The 16,382-nt window shown below is 38.3% G+C and overlaps 1 protein-coding gene across 3 annotated transcripts in view; it reads right to left on the bottom strand.

Annotated features, from left to right (window-relative positions):
* The window catches only part of cadm4 (cell adhesion molecule 4), a 223,653-nt gene that overhangs the window by 69,700 nt on the left and 137,571 nt on the right, over positions 1 to 16,382 (bottom strand). The gene's annotated exons all lie outside the window — the stretch shown is intronic.

The following is a 16,382-nucleotide window of genomic DNA, read 5'->3' as shown; positions in this document are numbered from 1 at the left end:
TAAGAAGTACCAGTCAGCAGTAAGTGAAGATGAAGAATGATATTGATGACTGGTACTAGTGCACATGACCGTGCTAGCTACAGCTTAGTGCTGTGGAATGGGATGTTTTTCTTTAGTCTAATTTACTCCACTTCTTTCTCTTCATAACAGAGTAATAATTTACTGTACTCATTTAGAGAAAACACTTCTCTAAATGAAATCAAATCCAAAAGATTTCAGTGATTTCAGGGTGGATAATTATATGGCTTAAAGTATTTCTGAGTTTAGTGTTTTTTAGAATGTAATGTGATGCATACAATGTAGAAATACTCAAACTCAACATGTCAGTGTTATTGAGAAACACAGGGAAACTGCTATGATGTGATTCTTATATAAGAAAGTGAATGTTTTATATCCCAAATAATTCCACTGCAAATGTGGAAATGTATTGATTCGAAGATGCATCTCAATAAAATAATCAGAGATTCTTGGTCAATGTAGGGCGAACAAATAATCAAGGGCTGGTTAAGGTTAAAATAATGATAATAAAAAAAAAATTACTTATTTGTTTTATCAAGTGCAAAAATAAAGCTGCACTGTCCATTCTGGAAGCTACAGCCAAAAGTTGTTAAAAGGGCAAAGTAAACCAGACGTTGGTGTAAAATTACCATAACAGTTACACTTATTTCTTGCTGTTGCACAGATTTTACCTTTATTTCTTTATTTTTTAACAGAGTAGGACCTTCCTCAGTGAAGGAAAACAGATTTCAACAAAAAGTGATAAAAAAATAAATAAAGTAGCATTTTATGAAAGCAGACATTTAAAAACAAAAGTATGAACTTAGGAAATAAGGCACAGTTTGTAAAGTCTGCCTAGCAAAAAATGAACAATATGAAAAAAAAAAAATACTACAGTGGTTAGCTCAGATTAGTCTTAAAGGCCACTAGCACCACACTTAAAATACACAAACACAGTTTTCAACAACGAGGAAGAACAAAACATAGTGAGTTTGTTTTGAAGGCACTGATTTTTACTGAAAAGCAGTAACTTGGTGAATCACACAAGGTTTGTCGAGTCTGTTTGACAAATAGCACTCACATCTGGGTTTGACGACTGAAACTCTGAGAAAGTTTTTTGTTTGCCTGGGAGAGAAGATAATCAATAAAACAGTTACATCTTTCAAGTATAAGGATGTAGGGATTGTTCTATTGTGGAAAACTCCAAGAGCTTGGAGCCTCGGTGTTAGTTCTCATCAAACATTTCTGATACATGCTCCAGCGTGACACTGCAGCCCATGAAAAGGCCTCAGCTGAACAGAGCTGGTGAAGCGGTTTACAAAAAAAGTGACCTCTCAGTTTTTCTCCTTAAGCAGAGTGCCATTGTTTTTTTTTTTTCTTAAAATGCTTTGGGTAGTACAAATTATGTATTTTACCTTTATGCAACCTTTAAAACTGAAACGCAACAATAGATTCATCCGGAACACATAGTGCACATCACCGAGTGGAATAGGAGGATTTGTAGTATTTACTGATGGAAAAATAATTGGGTGCACTTAATTATACCCTGCATTACTCTGCTACAAATTTAGTAGCTATTACATTTGCTTTGTGGATGACACAAATACTAGAACCGAAACTGGAGGTATGCTGGATAATTAAAGAAACAGCCCAGCCTAAACATTCTTCTTGTTCTTTTAAATGAAATAAATGCAGGTATTTTAAGGAAAATATAACTGAACACATTGAAGCATAAGAGGAAGCAAAGTCCTGACATGAATAAACTTGCATGCATAAATGCTTTGAATCATAGTCTCATCAAAAGATGAGGTATAAGCCGAGACTTATAGCTTTACTTTATAGTAGAAAGCCAGTGCATAAAAGTAGCTTTGTGCTTAAAACATTAGACAACACTTTTAACTTTCCTGTTTAAAAATTCTGTCAAAAAAACATTGTTGAATCACAGATTGAAGCATTTGGCTTCTTGTCGTCTGGTAGTGAATGAGTTAAAAGACTTGTCAAACAAATCAGACATCCTTTGAGCTGATCCGCTCTGCACATGAAGCCAGCTGTGCTATGAGTGCCTGAGGACTGTCTACAAAAAATTTGGACATCTGACACGCGTGCTGCCGCTAAGAATACTTAAACTTGCTCCATATGCTGTCAGTTGTAGGTGAATAACATCAAAGCAAATTATGAACAAGTAGATTTAATTTTGAGCAATAAAATTGTTGCATTCCATTATGTTGTTATAACAACACCGCCTGTACTTATTGGAACATATAAAAAAGACATGCAAAAGCCATAAAATAAATGATTTTTTTTGTTTTTTTGCAGGAGTATAATCTCATACGTTAACTGGAAAAATCAAAGTTTTAATTTGACTCACTTATTCAGAATGGAAAAAAAAAGATCCCTCTTAAGAAATAATTGATTTTATTAAAACCAATGAGGCAACAACTATTGTCACACCTTAAAATTCCTATGAAATAAGCACTTTACCTTTTTTAAGCTAATTGGAATTGAACAGCTTTACCTTATAAGCCATGAATTCCTGTTCCATGAAGTGATGTATTAGTTAATTTCCATCAGCACTCACGGTCTGGCCTGAAATGGACTCACTATAATCACCATGTCACTATGTTTGAAAGGTTGTAGCACCATCAGAAACTAAAATGTGACGTTTATGAAAGTCTTTGGGGACTTCAACTTTCTTTGGTGAGAAGCAATTTAGCCACATTGCTTTTCACCTTGTGGACGTTAGATACGGCATTTCCGCATCTAACTGTATTTATTGCCCACAGTTAGATACGGTGGTTAACCTGCGATGCTGTGAACCTTGTGAAGAGAAGGCAGCTATGGTATATGCGCTTTTATCGCATAATACTTAAAGTCTTCCACCGAGTCGAAACAGAAATTAACTATGAAAAACCTTACCGGGTTTAAACAACAACTGTACACTGCAAAAGAAAAAAAAATATTCAAACTATAGTTTGAAAAGTAGCAGCGATATTCCAAGAGATGTTCTATCTGAAAGAAAAAGAAAACATAAACTGTCAGGAAAGCCACCACAGCCTCTTTTAATGGCAGCTACCTCTTAGTTTGAACAGACAAAACAAGAGGTGCACTTGTGAGAAGTTACCACAGCAGTCGCACCGGTTATTGTAAGTGAGAAAAATGCTTCAGAGAAGGCGACAGCTCACGCCAGTGCGAATAATAGCTGTAACACTTGCATTGAGGAAAGCTACAGCAGGAATCCAGATAGCTGCAGTTTTTCTCATTTGCTCAGATAAAGAGAGCTGCTGGATATAAGGTGTTAGACTTTACAGGCCATCAAGGCGGTAAGGTTTTAACACAGACATGACACTCGCTGTTCTGGGCTCTTGCTGTTTTCCTGGCTGCTCTGTTAAAAAATAAAAATAAAAAGAGAGAAAAATAGATATTTGGTTTGAGTAAGAGAATGCATTACAGGCATATTTTATGCATCGCCATGCAAGTCCTCCCCCCGCACCTTGCCCCCCTGTTGTGATCCAAGTTAATGCTAAACTCAGCCTTCCCTTACTCAGTAAGATAAATGCAAGCAGTGTTACCTGCCAAGTTGAGAACGTACTGTCGAAGCTTCCTAACGAGTGTGTCTGTGTGCGCCGAGAGCCACATACACAACACTGCTACCTGCTGGGAGTTACACTCATTATCCATGCGGCATCACACCTCCCAGTGACAGGCTGCAACTCTCTGCTCACTGTTTTCTCTGCCGCTGTGCACGTCTCAGTCTCTCTCTTCTTTCCCTTCCCGGCGCATGTGCTAACATTTTTCTGTTGCCGGAGTGCAATTTTGTTTTGTTCCCTGATGTGAGCCCGACTAATAGTTGTCAGTGTGCCAGATGCGCGTGCCAGCTCCTGTCTTGGCCCTTATTACTCACTTATACAGCGTCTTGCAAAAGTATTCAACCCGGAGACGTTTTTCACATTTTATCGCGTCAAAACCAAAATCGGTGATGTTGAAGTTTTTTGTGACAGACAAAAGCAAACAAAAGCATTAGATGATTTTAAAGCGGATTCAAAAAAGACATATGGTTTTCAAACATATTAAGATTAATTACAAATCTAAATCTGAAGTTTGAAATGCATTTGTATTCAGGGACCATTAAACTGACTAAATAAAATCCTAGTCAACAAATTGTCTTTGGAAGTCACAAAATTGGAAAAAGAATCCATCAGTCTGTAGCACTGATATCTCTGTGAAAACGTTAGAGATTTGTTAGAGAACACTGAACAAAGAGCATCACGAAGACAAATGAGCACAGCAGACAGGTCAGGGATAAAGTTATAAAAACGTTTAAAGCAGGATTATATTATAAAGCAACATCCAAAATGCTCAAGAAACACTCTAAATCCATCATCTTGAAAATATGGCACAACTGAATGAACTGTAGAAATCACCAGCGGCACAAAAAGTACTTGTCTTCTTTCAGTTTCTACAGTCAGATTAACGTCTGCAAGCAAAACACCATGTGCAATGAGAGGTTTACACTGTGCATTACAGTATTCTGTGAGCTGGATGGACCCTGCACACACTATCCACTGAAGATTGAGGTTTCATAGTCGAGTGGACCGATTGCCTACATTTCTCATGACAAATTCCTTCATTTCCCACAGTCCAAATGAATAGCAGGAAGTTAATGAGCTAGTTGTGGCCCTAGCCCAGGTTCTTCTCCAGCTGGTCACCAACCACACACTTAGAGCCACTCAAAGTGGCTCTAAGTGTGTGTCTGGCTGACGCGCATCCTTGTGACTAGATGTGCTGACTTGCAACTTCATCAACTCAGTGTCACAAAAATAACCATGTGAACACCATTTCCTGCCAACCAACTTAGAATGCATCGTAAAGGTTTACCTTTGCACAGACATGTCCGGCAGATGTTTGCTTTAAATTCACACCAAGTGATCGTACTTCACTCTGCGGAGTGAAGTACGATCAAATATGTAGAGGCCTTAGCCATCCAATAGTCAACCAACCCATAAGATTCCAGCTAACCTGACTGAACTTCAACCTCCAGATGTGCTAATCTGGTAGAGACCTGCAGCTGTAGCTATGTGATGTGATATTCAAGGCCACACCAGCCTGCTAAGGCCAAAGCCCTTAATGGCTCATTTTTGTGTGCTCTGCAGGGGGGATGGTCAGTACACTGCAGTGAGCCTGTGTAGCTGGAAGCAGGTTGCTGTCGTGGCATAAGGTGGTTGATTAGAATTGAGCAGCAATGGGCCACCTTGCTGGAGGGAGCCTTGCCAACTGCCTTGCCCCCATTACGCCAATCCACAAATGCCTAACAATGGAGTAATTTCACCCTTGCATGATATAATCTTTCCTTTCACCCAGTGACTCAATGGAACCCTTTATGGCTTTTTATCACATCTCTCTCTCTCGCTCTCTCCCCACCTTCATCTCTTTCTGTCTTTCTCGAATGCCCCCCACCCCAACCCCGCTAACACTCGCCGCCTTCGTTGCATTTAATTCCAAACCTTTTCTTGCCCCCTCTTCTCTCACTTCTGACCTTAAAGAGTCTCTTTGCGTCAGAGTCGCTCCTTTTACTCTTTCTGCTTCTTTGTCTCCTTCTATCACTTTCTCTCCCTCCCTCTCTCTCTCTCTCTCTCTGGAGGAAAATCACACACTCATCAGTTTGCCGGCTCTGCTCCTGACGAGCAGCCTCGCAAGGAGAATATTAACGAAGCTCCTCAGCCAATTAACACCTAAAGCACATAACAACCTTTTATGCCAGTGGACGTACCTGAGTGCATGCATGCATTCATGCACAGGCAAAAAGACCAATTCCGTATCTAAACATGTGAACAGAAATCCGCAATTCCGCCCAGCATGCCCAATTTTTCGCCAGCTATTTCTAGTGAGGTTTATGTATGACAGATAATCAGACATTTATATTCGCTGTTCTCTAATGGTACTCTGGTAGAAGAAGGAAGAGATTTATAGAAGCTAGCAGAAGTAATGAAGACAAGGTGATGCAGACAGTGATGAACAGCTCCAAGGAAGAAGAGAAAGCCAGATTTATTTACTGTGGAAAAAGGATTGAAGAAAAAGGGGAAAATCAGCGATAAAGGGCTACAACCAGATAGCCTTGAGCTAATTTGAAGATTGTGGTGGTAGGTGAGAGTATTCAGACACGCACACACATGCTGGGCACCGACATGCACCCATCGTGTCTTTGCCCAAGCAACACAATGCATAAAACATGTGTTAGAAAGGGCATTAGTCCTGAACTTTTACACAAAGTCTCAAACACACACGCACACATTTTCTGGACACAAGTAGGGCAGTATCCTCGTATGCATAAAACATAGTGAAAGAAAGCAGGCGCAGGGAGGGGTGGGGCTGAGGGAGATGGGAAGAACAAGTGCGAATGGACAAAAAGTGTATGGTAATGACCCGGATAACGAAAGCCGCCCGCGAGAGGTGGAGAGTTAGACGCAGAGAGAGAGAGGGAGAGAGAGAGAGAGGGGTGAGGATGAATGCGATAAAGTCACAGCAAGGGGGGAGGGAGAGAAACTTTCCTCACGGCCCGCCGCCTTTGGATCAAACGGCGTGCAAATGAAAAATGGAGATGAAATAATTAGACAGGGTGACTAGAAGCGCTCATCTAAATATGTAAATGCACTTAATTTTACTTTGATTTGCTCCACCGCTTCCCTATCACACTCCCACTTTCCTCTTACCATTCTTACCCTCTTCTTTGTTTCCATTATGCTGTTTTTAGATTTTTTCAAAGCAGTTTTTCTTCTCCTCACTCTCCTTCCTCCGTGGCAAGCATCTCCTTCTCCTCTGGCCTTGTTTCATCTGCTATGTTTCATTGCATATTAGAGAAAAAACTATATTTGCACGCGAGGGTTACATTTTACAGACTTGCAGCAGTGTCTGAGGAGGAAATAGTGTGTTCAGTTAGTTCATTCACGCCTGTCTGACTTTCTGATGTAAAGTGAATTTTGCACAAAATATGCGTGTGTTGTGCATAATTATTTTGTAAAAAATAAGATGTTACCCAGGGCTGATAGAATCAAATCCCTCCCCCCACACACACACATTTTAAGTATTTTCAGCCCTAACAAAAACAACCTTGTGCTTGTTTAACCTCCCTGAGTGAAATACAATCACGTTGTCCTACTTTTCTGAAGGAACTACCAACATGATCTGTAGAAAGCAGTTTGAATATTATACAGGGTTGCTCAAGCTTGTCGAATATCCCTCCTAACTGCAGCATGAATTGGAAATGTGCATATATTAGGATTCTATTTTCAGATAGAAGTTCATAAGAGTCACATTTTGTATTTTTGTAAATCCAATGAACTTTTCAAGACTCCAGACTCTCCAGCCTTACAGCTTTGACCGGCCTACCTCATTGTATCATGCTGAATGTAGAAACTCGGTTCCACTTCACACGTGGGGACACCCCATGAGGACACTTTTGTCTCCAAACTCCAATGCCAAGCTCAAATCTGATATTTTATTAAGAATAATGGCATATAACCAAACAATGTGTACAACCTATAATGGTTTTGTAGCAGAACATGGCGAACTGGGGTATAACTAAAAAGTCACAAACAGTAGATCAATGGCAGGTATTGAGATCTAGATTCTGATATAGGTTCTGATTCCAATCATGTAGAAATGCTTTGATCAGAACATCAATACTTGAGATTAGCTTTGTGCATTATCACTGGATTTGTTTTCATACATAAAGAATTAGTTACAGGTCAAATATCAATTTTTTTCTGAATGCCATGGAAACATTTTTTTTTTTTTTTTTTTTACTTTTTAACAGCTTTTAAGCACAAATAGTTTTGATGTTTATGGATTTGAACATCAGAAAAAAAAAAAATGCCAACAAGTGCATCTGCAAATAGGGAGAATTTCATGCAGCAAACACCATAAGTGCATCTACTTGCTGCAAAACCTCTGGACAAATATCTGTCCTACTTACAGATGGGTTCAAGTGACTATCAGGATGCTGTAGAAGGGAACTGGTTTGGTGAAAATCAAATAGCAAGGACACTCATACAGCCCAATCTGGTATATATGTACAATCTGGTTTATCTGCAATCACAGAGTAATGAGGACATGTAGGGCGATGTCGGGTTCAATACAGTCCCAAAGGATCGCTGCTGTTGGATTGAGCTCAGGATCGAATTTCCCAATTGAAAGACGACCTTAACCACAGCCACTTCTAACATCTCCACACAAGGCTTCTGCCAAATGTTGTCACTGACGTGCACGTAAAATGCGCGAAGCCTCAAAACCAAGTTCTGGTTAAGCACTTTTAGTTAGAAGGGTATTATTCTACAGCCATTATACAGATGAGAGATAGCAGATCATTATAAGAGATTTTATTACCTCCTTCAGCAAGGAATACTGCGTGGGAGAGCAATTTATCAATACCTACCGAAATGTCTATATTATGTGGGGGGGAAAAAAAGAAAATATAGAGAAGCTTGCATGTTTATCCAGATTTTAAGACGTTCGATCATGTGTTTATACAATTTTTAAAGTTTTGGTACAAATTCATTTCTTTCTCTTTTTTTTTTTCAGTAGACAGAACGCATGAACCTTGCAAGCAGAACGTCCTACATGAGCCTACAAGGCACAATGTTAAAATGTATTTGCCATGCATATTTAATTATATCTGTATAATGAAATCTAATAATTGCTTTTTTTTTTCTATCTTTTTCAATGAACGTTTTATGAAATTAGCGTTTAAATTGCAGCATTAGCATTTTCCCCCGCCATGGTTTCTTTTATTTATTTATTTTTTATTTTTTTGTAAAGACAGCTTTCAATCTCAACATAACAGTAGCTTGAGGCAGAAATGGAAACATCAAAATGTGACTTGGTTTTTATGTGTGGTGTTTGTGGCACGTCTGTGGTGGATTATTAGACGGTGGATGAACAAAGGCAATCGTCCTTCTTAGAGGCAATCTGTCAGATCTCTGCTTTAAGTGCTCCACCTCTTGTATCAGTCTATCACTTCTTTCTTCACCTGTGCTCTCTTTCCTTCAGTGCAGCTTGTACCAAACATCTCTCACTGGGACAGTCCCTGCTCCAACAAGGTGACTCTGACAGCACTGCCTCTGCCTTGACTTCTGACGAATTTCTTGTCAGTATTGTCAGTTTACATTTGTTTCCTTATAAAATAAAAAAAACAGCTTTTTTTATAGGTTGACATCTTGGGAAATGAAATGAATAATTATATTACTTAGACTTTATTTTGCTTGCGAGGCCATTTCCATATTTCGACATTCATTATTTTGATCACCGAGTCCTGACTTAACCTTAGTTTATAAGGAAAACCAACTTTAATATTTATGAACAATTCAAAAGCAAGAGATTCACTTTAATAGGAAATAAATAACTTTTTAAAGTGGGGTAGTGAGAAATATTTAGGGGAAGTTAGGATTTTACCTGAAATCGGCAGCGGCAATCTCAGTTTAGAGAAAGTAAAAGAAGTTTTTATGGGAAGAGGGAATAGCAACTCAGATGCAGTTTAAACGTCTAGAAGAACTCACTCTAAACTTTTCTCAAAGTTTTAGCAAACACTACACCTCATCACTTTGGCACCTAATGTTGTCACCATCTTCTCCACTGAAAGTGTCATTGTCTCCTCAACTGAACATTTGTGCTGTCGTGATAAATCCATGGAGAGAACCAGAAGTTGTGTTGTCCCTCTTGACCCAGAGATTTTTTTTCCTCCATAAAACTTCCTCATATTTATCTTGAAAAAAGAAAATCTAGTTGTTAAATCAACTCCAGCCAATCAGAAGTGTTGTGTGTCAGCATTACTAGAAAACGCACCGGAGCAATGTGAGAATTTAAGAACAATGTGAAAACGTGGATTTCACAAGCAAAGTTTGCTTGGAAAAGGAACATTGAAGACCAGATAGTGTGAAAGAGAAAATTCTATTATCGGTGGCTGGAATGTACGAGGAGAAATGCATATAAATTATTGGCATGACGGCAACTATTTTTATGAATTCATACAGGAATTTGTGATTTCAAACAGCATGAAGACACAGAAGCTGTGGTTTACAGCTCACTGCTAGCAGGAGATTTGAGATTGTGAGTCAGTGTAAAAGATTTATTTACTCATCTATATAAATAACTCTAAGTCAGTCGTATAAACAACTGACTTACAGTTATCTGTCTAGTTGGACTAGAACTTTTTATTTTTAAAAAAGTTTTTGGGGTACTAGTAATAAATGAACACAAAGCAGGGCAGAGAGTGAAGGAGAGTAAAACCTGGGAGAACTTTTTTTTTTTTTTTTTTTTTTTTAAAAGGTGAGAGATTTTTAATATGGGACACTTTCTAGCTCAAGCCAACTAAAAATTAGATTCAAGGATTCCTCAAAGATGCCTGAAAGATTTAAAGCAACTCTCCAGGTATGTTTTTGATGAGGGAATAAAATCATAACATGAAAGCTCAAAAAGGTCATTTTACATAGTACCCACCATTTCACAGTTTCAGTTTTTACAAGTTCATAAGCTTTCATTTTGGGGTTGATTTACACATTTCTAACCGAAGCACGCTCATCTTTTAGAGACAAAGCTCATCTCCTTCCTCAAAGGTAAAATCCCTTAATGTCTTTAGATTATAGGGTAGTGAAGTCAATGATTAACCAGATCCTAAAAAAAAAAAAAAAAAAAAACTAAATCTGGAAACGTTAAGTTTTTATTCAGGAAAAGGGACAAACATTCTGAGTCTCTTTTGTTTATATCTAGATTCAAGTGTTTTATTTTTTTTATTTAATAAATGAAATGTGTCACACTTTTACAGTTCAAAGTACGTTTCTTGTGCAATCATCAGATGGCTATAGAATTGAATAATAGAGTGTTCCCACTCGACATGCTGCCTACATGATTCTGTACAGCTCTCCAAAAGTTGCCATATTCATAAGCACCTATCACTCTGCCTCCACAGAACTGACCCTGGCACATCACTTCTTTTCTTAATATATTTTAGCTCTAACTTCCTCCTGTTTATGCACAGTTATATCCATCAGTACTTTTTAACAACATAATATCATTATAGCACCCTCTTTTGAAAAAGGCTATAGAAGGAACATATGGCTCACATGAACTCCAGATAAAAATACCCAACATCCATCCAGTTACTGCTACGTGATAATTAAGTGGCCTTATCTGCACTTTTGATCAATTTAATAAGCAGAGAGGGTCGAGTTTAAACCAATGTGCACACTTACAGATCCTTAAATAGGCTCTCCATTCTGTTAATTGTTTCTCATCTAGACTGCTGATCAGTTCTGATTAAAAACGCAGAAAATGATGGAAAATTGGCAAATCTCTCCTTTGTCATCAGTCCTAAAAAAGGTTCTCATTCACAGCTCAGTGGCTCATCACTGATGCGAATTGAGACTAAATGTGGAACCCTCTTAAACTAAAAGAAATGAAAAAAAAAGATTGATTTATCCACAGGGCTTTCTTTGCCACGTCCATTGTGCGGTAGCTTTCGGGACGTTGTTTCCCTTAACAAGCTAATGCTTGTTCAAACTGATTTAATGAGCCGATAGCAGGTCTTACTACACAATGCATGGCAAATTCAGCTCACAAGCAATACCCAGCGCCCTCATTCCTCTATTTACTCAAGTTTGATAGAGAATTTGTCAAACATCAGCAGAGGGACACATCGCACACGGCGCCAAACCTGACCAGTCCAAGCTCAAAATATTTATTTTCTCCTTTGAGAAACACAAGATTTCACATTTAATTTTGCTTGATCAAAAACGCAGCAGGGGAGGACCAAGGGGGACTCTGAGCTATTCAAAGAATTAGCAGAAAAAGAGGAATGAGATCCGTCGCACCGACACATGTAGCCGAGTCGCTATCAGACAGTGTTTTATCTTTGCGCCCCCAAAGCACCTGTTGATAATTCTAATGAGCGGAATAACGCTCCCAGCAGGGGACTAAATTAAGCTGCAGGAGTCACAAACAGACCTAATAAGACACTGCGGCCTTTGAACACTGATACACACAGCAGATCCCTGGCTGGCTCTGGGAGGGAGAGGAGAGTGTTGCAGTTATTAGGTGACCTCAGAAACTCCCTCATGACTTAAAGGATGATTGTATTTTCTTAATATATATGTATTTTCTCAAGCCAGAAAACACACAAGCTCATGAACATTATGTCTCTGAGTGATGCTTTCCTTTATATCTTTGTTTCTAAAAGACGAAGTCTTGCCATTATTTGTTAATAGCAGCTATTGCTCTGCTATGTCTGCAAGATGCCATCAAGCAAATAAAAACACATGCAGGTGCAACTCTACGATTTAGAAAATTATTGGAAAGTTAATTATGTCAACAACTAAAAAAATATATAAATTCATTAAACATGGTGAAATAGTTCACACATCTATTTAATTAATTTTGGTGAATGAAAATCAAACTCCAGTTAAGACATTACAGAAAGAAAATACAAAAAAGGTTTTTCAATTCAGAAATGTTACGTTATCGCCTGCACAATCGTCATGGGAACAAAAAGAGTTGTCCAGCTGACAATAAGTGACATCCTCCATAAGGAGGGGAAGCCACAAAAAGGTTGTTGTTGGAGAAACTTGTGTGTTGTACCCAAGCATATTAATGGAAAGTCTAGTAGAAGAAAAAAAGTAGGGTTGCCTTAAAAGCGTTAAAGGAAAACCTATTCAAAATGTTTCAAGGCATGTCTCTTCAAGCAGTTTCACATAAAGATAGCCAGCAAATGGTCTAATACTGTCTCATTTTTTGTGTTAACCAACTTCTTCAGCAGAGACAATGTCAGTTTTGTCGAGCGTAGTCTATGAAAGGAAAGTACAGGGCAGTTTTTCAGTGTTAAGTCTTTTTTCCCCCAGATGCTGGTTAATGTTGTATTTTATCTGAAAATCAAGGTCTCAGAATCTTAAGAGAGAGTGGAGAGGCGTTGAATTCAAGCTGCTTGAAGTCCAGTGTTAGGTTCCCATGATGATTTGGAGAGGAATGTCCTCTGTTGGAGTTGGTCCAATGTGTTTTTGCAAATATTTATCACAGCCATCTATGAGAACATTTTAGAAGACTTGCTGCTTCCCTTGCTGACAAGCTCTGTGAATGTGCCAATTTCATTTTTCAGCCAGACTTGGCACCTGCTTGCTCTGCCTAAAGTACCACTACCTGGTTTAATGACCGTGGTCTATCTATGCTTGATTCGCCAGCAAACTGCCCTGAACTGAAATCCACTGAAGAAAAACACAGAGAGGAAGAGAGAGGCAGAAAGAGAGAGAAGTTTCACTTTACTTTTTTAACTGAATACCTAAGAAAATAACATTTTGACAATATTCTAATTACTTGCATACTATAGCGTTTGGTTTACACACAAGTAACTCTCCAGCTCAAACTTTGAAGAAATGTACAGAGAACCAAAAGAATAGATGATGTGCAAACACGCCCCCAGTTATATACAATCACCCTTTCCAGAAGGTCCCTTTTACACACCCAGCTGCTTGTACTGACATCCACTGCCTAGCAACCACCTATCAGAAAATATGTCCACCTCCGGACCCAAGCAGCCTGCCTCTGAAAGACAACCAATCAGGCGAGTGGCTCCCCAGGGACGAACGGCTGTGATCAGGAAAAGAGGTGTGGGTTTAGTCAATAAGGCTTCAATATTGTCAACAGCAACCTCAGTTGTTTTTTCTCTCTTTTTTGCCAAGCTCTTTTTATATTTTTTGACACCTTTATTGGTGTCAGAGCACTCAAACCTCATATTCGTCAGGTGTTTCACCCTCTCCTGTGTGTAGGAGGCACTTCATAACACTCATGCCCAAACCTGCTTTGGAAAACACACTGCAAAGATATATGAAGTGACTATGGACTTGTATATTTCTGATCTTTTCCAGTTAAGTTCATAGCAGACACATCTGAATTCTAAATAAATATATTTCTATAAAAAAAAAAAGAAAAAAAAAAAGAAAAGAAAACTAGTGTCACTTATAGTTTGATATTTTTGATTCCCACTACATATTAATGTTTATCAAAACTTTCATTTTTCTAAGTTAAATCAAATCTAAAATCAATGCCTCAGACAAAAATACAGTGTTTATAATGCAGCATATTTGGAGAAAAGATTGGGTCTTGCCAGAGGATTTTATTTCTTCTAGCAGCCGTCAGGAGATTGACAGTAAGCAGTAGCACAGTGATATGAAAGCACTCAACCTGGGACTCTGACACAATGAGATAATAATAAAGCAGAACTCTAACAGGACCAAATCAAAGCTTCATTTTTGCAGTGATGGATTTTCTGTCTTTGGTAATTTAAAACTGTGTAAGTTGCATTCACGTTAGATGAAATGCATTTTTTTTTCTTACCTGATGGCAGAAAAAAAAAAAAAAAAAAAAAAACTGACCAGCTTGAGATTTATTTTTAGACTTCCAAACTTTAAAGATCTCTAAATCTGTAAAATTCAAAGCACGCTACAGGAGAAGATTCCGAATCAGTGTGTTGCACACTGTACAAAACTCTTGCATGTTCAACCCTGATCCGCTATTGAAAAGAAAATCCCATCTGGCAGAGATTTTGATTGGGATCTTAGCAGCCTTTGAATTGTGATTATCCCTGGATATTACGAAGGATGTTACAACCATCTGACAGCTCAGAGGTTCAGAATATAAAACACCCTATGAGATATGCTTAGTCCGTAGCTGACCATGGTCTCTGGTCAAGCCTTGGAACAACAGAACATGTGGGCAAATCAGCTGAAAACCAACCTGATAAAAATCACCTGATTCCCCCAATTGCTCCTATCCTACACTGAATCTCCCTGTGCTTTGATATGTTTTCAAAAATAATTTCACAATTATTAGTGTCTCTCACAATTACGTTGGAGACAACATGAAAATTCACAAGCAAAATATGCAAAAGTAAAACACACAAGACAAAATGTAGGTTCCTAAATAAAGAAGCCATAAGCTCGACGCTCTCCGTATTTCCCTTTCGGTCCTCTTGATGACAAAACGACAAAAAACAGACTGGATCCTCTTGATAAAGTTAAACGGTGTACTTCAAAAATAAAAACGATACAGATGTTACTTATCCACAAAAAGAATAAAGAACAAGACAAAAGAGGCGAAAGAGGAGAAAAAACTGTGTGCCTCCACTCTAACTGCCCAAATCACTCTGCATAGCCACACCCTAAAATCCTTAAGTGCAATTAGATATGCTAATTTACCAGAGGGCTTTAGTATAGTCTGATATAACAAATTCACATGCATGAGAGATTTAACTCGTAAAAAATGTTTATCCTAATAAATTAATCATCAAAAGAAATATAAACTGAATCTATCCTAAAGATCTGAATGAACTACAACTGAATTGTAGTTCAGTTGTAGTTCATAATAATAATAATAATAATAATAATAATAAAACATACTACATTTATATCATTAGGTACAGGCCAGTTTCTGGTAGGAAACTGGTAGTTTCTGGTAGGAATTCATTAGCAAGATCGTTGTAATGATATCCAATAAGGCATACTGGGGGTATTATTTAAGAACAAGTTCTTCCATCAGTCCTGGAGCTCTAATATCACTCCGGGCCTCCAATGTACAGCATTGACTGCCAATGCTGCACACTGGCAATCAATTGGTTAAAAAGAGGCTTATAGTGTCCCCTCACTTAAGTGTGCATTCACACCAGCCCAGGATTAGAGTCCTGAATCAGACTCTACTCCGTTTGTCAAGAAAGTCCGATTCGTTTGGGAGGTGAGAATGCAAATTTGAATTCCAAAATGGACTAAAAAAAAAAAAAAGCGAACTCCGATCCGCCTAAAAACAACGGTCTCGGTCCGGTCGAAGCAAACTCTGAAACGGTTGGAAGGCAGTGAGAATGCAACTGGACTTGAGACCGTCCCACAAGAAGGAATGTTCAGGACATTCTGGTCAATATATTATTCTCTGCTCTGCGGGTTGTGTCGGTTGTCATGGCAACGGTCTGCGTGCCGACACAGAAAGCGTGGAAAGGCAGAATATAAATGGTTTAAAGTTATTTTACAACTGTTTATCTGTAGCGCTCTGCAGCTGCTGTAATTTTTAAACCTAAAGGATGACAAAAACGGGACTAATTGCCTCTTTGGTTTGAACATAACCATCAAATAGGATGACATATTTCATATGTCTCATAAATTATATGAGCCACAGTTTGTTACATTTTGACAAACTAATAAAATTAACAGCGCCAATTATGTAATTATTCACCAATATAAAAGAGCAATTTGCTTAGTCATCTCTTGACAGAAACCCAACTGTTAGATTTATATCAAGGCAGAATACTTACAAATATCAGCAATTTTCTCAGCTTTAATTTAAGCCATATTTGTAGAAATCTG

The sequence above is a fragment of the Poecilia formosa genome, unplaced genomic scaffold, assembly GCF_000485575.1.
Source record: "Poecilia formosa unplaced genomic scaffold, Poecilia_formosa-5.1.2 Scaffold86, whole genome shotgun sequence".
Lineage (NCBI taxonomy): Eukaryota > Metazoa > Chordata > Actinopteri > Cyprinodontiformes > Poeciliidae > Poecilia > Poecilia formosa.
Note: the sequence above shows the minus strand (reverse complement) of the source record. Positions and strands in the feature narration are given on the sequence as shown.